Genomic DNA, 4,013 nt, shown 5'->3' with positions numbered 1-4,013 from the left:
AAATATATGCATTGTATATCTATGTATGTATATGCATACATATAATATATGTGTATATAAATATATACATATATTTGAACACACACATACACATATATATTTGAACATATATAGTTCAAATGAAGTTATCCTACTTGGGCATATTATACTCCCCACAAGAGCCATAGACTATCTAACAAAAACATTAAAATGGGAAGTCCTTTTTTGAGTTATTGGACAAGAGGGTCTGAGGGAGTCTGAAAGCAATATAAGCTACAGTTGTAGCCATTTGTTGTCTCCCAGATATTGAAGGTAAGCCCCTTTTACTGAAGACATCATATATTTTAGACATAAGACCCACAGGGCCAGAACTGAATCTGACCTGAAAGCCTACTCACTGAAGATAAGTTTCCATAATACCAGAAGTTTCTATACAAGCTTTCAACGGAGGGAAGCAACCAAAATTCCTATACAGCTGTAATGCTTATGAACAACAATTATACCAGCATGTCATGATAACTTTAATGATTCAATAGAGGAACTCATATATTGGTGGTAACCAGCATCTGAATGATTGAAATCAAAGCCTGCTCAACAGGAAGGAAATCACACCTGATATTGAAAACCCAGCCAACATCAGAGAATAGGGATGTATGAACAAAAACAAAAAAGAAATTTGTGTCAGCAGAGACTGATTAGATGATTAAAATTTCAATACTGTGAAAATATTGAAATGCTGCAGGTCCAGAAGTTAATTACCTTATTTTGGGCTAAGTTCTGAACCTACTCTGTGTCAGAACTAATAATAGATTAAAGCCTTTATGTAATCTATTAACTTAACCCACCACTAGCTTCCCCCTACCCAAAAGCTAAGAATATCATCAGATAGCATTTTAGGCCTATAAAAAAAGCTCGCCACATCTCTTTGTACCCACTTCTCTGATGTATGCTCTGTAAAACTATAAAAACCTTCATAAAACTGCTTCCATGTTGGAACATGGAACTTGGGGTAACCTAACTCTGTGCCCCTAGGCCTTGGCCACTGAAATTGCCTCCAAAATCAACTATCTCTTATTTCATTTTAAGATGATAACTGTGGTTTTGTATATTGACAGAGGTTGTGGATCTCAAAAAAGAACCTACAATACCATACCATACTAAACCAGAACAATTCCTAAATGCATTCTAACTTTATATCCTTATATCCATAGAGCTCTTAACCCTCATCAAAGAACATTAAAAGTAAGACTAAATGAACTGAACAGATTGTATTCATAGATCTAGGTGTATATACATAAACATGCTTCTTTGTACATATTGTGTGTGTGCATATGCACATATGTTTGTGCAAGTACATGTTGATAACAATAATAACTAGAGATATGATTGAACTAAGTATAGAGAAATTTGTGTCTCTAAAAGATATTAAAACTAGTAAGTGCCTCAAGGGAACAAAACCCATGTTGATATTTGCTGGTGATGATTTTTATGTAACAGAAGACTACAGAAGATTAAAAAAATCTTCTTATTGATTTCTTCAATGGCCCCACAGTATCAAACGTCCGGCTAGCTGGATTAGAGTATGTTCTGCACTTCACTGCATGGAATGGGAAGGTTTACTTTCGAAGCTATAAGCTGCTGCTGAAGATATCTGGGTGCAGAACACCATGAATTGAGCTAGAAGAGATGGGACCATCGCTGTACCTGGTTATGAGGGCACACTTAGCATCAGATGACCTTTATAAACTGTCCATGAAAGTGCCCAAGGCTCTCAAGCCAAAGAAGAGAAAGAATATCTCTCAGGATACTTTTGGTACAATGTTTGGAAAGATTCATATGCAGAAACAAAACTTAAGTAAACTACAAATAAGGAAAATGAAGGGGTTGAAGAAGTGACCTGCAGAGAATGGAATAGAAGACCAGGGGAAAAAAATCAAAGAAAATTAAGAAAAATTAGTGGAACCTAACTGACTACGGGTACTTTTTTGTGGTTGCTTACTAAGGAGAATTGTTCTACATGAAAAAAAAATATTCAATTTGTTATACTGTATATTTTGCCACAATCAAACTTTTAAAATGGGATCCCAAGATGTCTCATAAGGTATATATTCAATATTATATGGTGGATGGAAAAAATGGACTTCTACAAGTTGTCTACTCACCTCCAGACATATACTGTGGCACACATACTCCCCACATAGAAAAATATACATACAATTAATCAATTAAAATTTAAGTAAATGTTAAATGATTTAAAGTAAGATTGTTAGGGAACTGCTATAAAATAAAACATTTAAACTGTTTCTATTCTTTTAAAAATGAACAAAAAAGCAAAGCCGTTTAATGTGCTTTATATGTATAACTGCCCTAATATACACACATATAAAAGCACATTTGTGCTTTTTATTCAATACTTAACATTGTATCTATACTTTAGCATAACCTAAAGTACACAGGATTTTATGCAGATAATCATGGGGCTAGCTGCTGTAACTTGGGCTTTATTTTTACTAAAGTGTCTTTAAGTTTAGAATAGTCACAATTATTCTTAACCTAGCATAATTTCCCTTACAATTATATGCCCCAACATAAATTACTAATGTACAGAAATTAAACATGAACATAATAGCCCTTGGGTGGTCTTAGGGGCATTGCATCCTTTAAGGAGAATGTGTCCAGGATGTTAATTTTACAATAGCATATGTTTAGAATACAAATCAATGAAAGAATGTGTCCTGTAGTTTTCTGTGATGAATGACTCTTCTTATCGTTCCCCTGTCCTGCTATTATCCTCTTATCATGTTTGAAGGAAACTATAAAAAGTTATCTTCAAATCTATCTCAGCCTTGAAAGAGGGCTGGTATTACTTCAACAGTTGGTGAGGATACATCTATTTATGGCCTTTTATGAGCTCACTGATAACACAGGTCTCTGCTGACTATCTTCTGCTCTTAAGTAATCAAAGTTCTTTACTTTTTTGTGGCGGGGTGGTGGACAAGAGGCTTGGCCTTAAATGGAAAAAAAAAACAATTGAAATCTGTGTCTTAGGTTTCAACCACTGTTTGCTTTCTTCGTGGAAGAAATATATTTAAACATTTAAAGCTTAAAAACTATTATCTCATAAGCACCATTATTCCATTTATGTGACATTGTAGAAATCGCAAAACTTTAATTGTATTAAGAGGGCCAACAGTAATCTGGAGCCAGAGAGAGGTGATTCATTTTGAAAGGTTACAAGATAAAATTTTAAATGGGAGTTGTTGTAATGGATTATATTTAATACTATAATTCCCCATGCTATACACTAAAAAGGGATGCATATTATATTTTTCAAAACTGCCCTTTTCAGAGGGTATAAGATTCAATCAAGTAATAGGAATTATTTCAGGATTATGATTGTTTAGCCATTTATATAGGGTTAGTCACATTTGCTGCCAGCAATTTTTTGATATATAAATGTTACTGGCGAGAAATTTTTTATCCCCTTCATAATTCAAAACTGTTTGGGATACAGTTCTAGAAAGGTAGTATTTGATCAAAAAAGTCAAATACTCTTAGTGCACTAGCCAACGTTGATTCTTATTCTAAAAGTCAAACTAATTTACATTGCATCTAGCATTAATTAACATCCTCATGTCTCTAGAACTGAATATTAACATTATATTAATCTAAGTGACTTTATAAAGACCTTTCCTTATGACCTTTCAACATCCTTCCTTTTTGTGTCAATCTATAAAAATAATACCTATTCCTTTTTTGTTCTTCATTCCTCATTTTTCATTTGCCCCCTCCCTCTCTTTTTTCATTCTTCTCCTCCCTTCCCCTCTCTCCCTTTCCTTGGTTCAACTACCATGGATTTTTTTCTTCTTTATCAGGTGGAACGTTTACTACAATATACATTTGAAAAAGGAGGATTCCCTTTGATTCAAGCAGGAAGAACTCAAGGCACTGGAATAACAGTACTCTTTTCTAGGAACATAGTGACCAGGCAGAAGGGGTAGATGGGATGGAAGGGACAGAAGGAGAGTGGTATT

General features: G+C 34.1%; 1 pseudogene; it reads left to right on the top strand.

The window, feature by feature from the left end:
• Positions 1-1,361: 1,361 nt before the first annotated feature.
• LOC116095454 lies at positions 1,362-1,926 on the top strand (annotated as a pseudogene).
• Positions 1,927-4,013: the final 2,087 nt, after the last annotated feature.

Source organism: Mastomys coucha, chromosome X, assembly GCF_008632895.1.
Source record: "Mastomys coucha isolate ucsf_1 chromosome X, UCSF_Mcou_1, whole genome shotgun sequence".
Classification (NCBI taxonomy): domain Eukaryota; kingdom Metazoa; phylum Chordata; class Mammalia; order Rodentia; family Muridae; genus Mastomys; species Mastomys coucha.
The sequence above is the reverse complement of the archived record's forward strand: the minus strand, read 5'-3'. Positions and strand labels throughout refer to the sequence as shown.